This window comes from Crocuta crocuta, unplaced genomic scaffold (assembly GCF_008692635.1).
Source record: "Crocuta crocuta isolate KB4526 unplaced genomic scaffold, BGI_CrCroc_1.0 scaffold49, whole genome shotgun sequence".
Lineage (NCBI taxonomy): Eukaryota > Metazoa > Chordata > Mammalia > Carnivora > Hyaenidae > Crocuta > Crocuta crocuta.
In genome coordinates, this window is record NW_027536462.1 from 117180 (window position 1) to 117448 (window position 269).

Consider the following 269-nt stretch of genomic DNA (forward strand, 5'->3'; position numbering starts at 1 on the left):
TTGCAGGGCCTGTATTGCAGGCGCAAGCCACTGAGATGTCCAGGGCTCCTTTCTTCTATCCAAGTTCTTGTGGAGAAATTTGGCCACAGATTCTTCAGACCAAGAATAATGTGCTCCTAATGGCCCTCATTCCATCTCGCTCATAGGACTGAGGTTCCACACCAGGAGAGACAAGGTGAGAACACCAGAGGCTGCTGCTCCCACCCAGCACCCTACTCATGAAGCAGGGGTGTCGCTGACATATTTGAGCCATTTTCACCCCCCCCTTC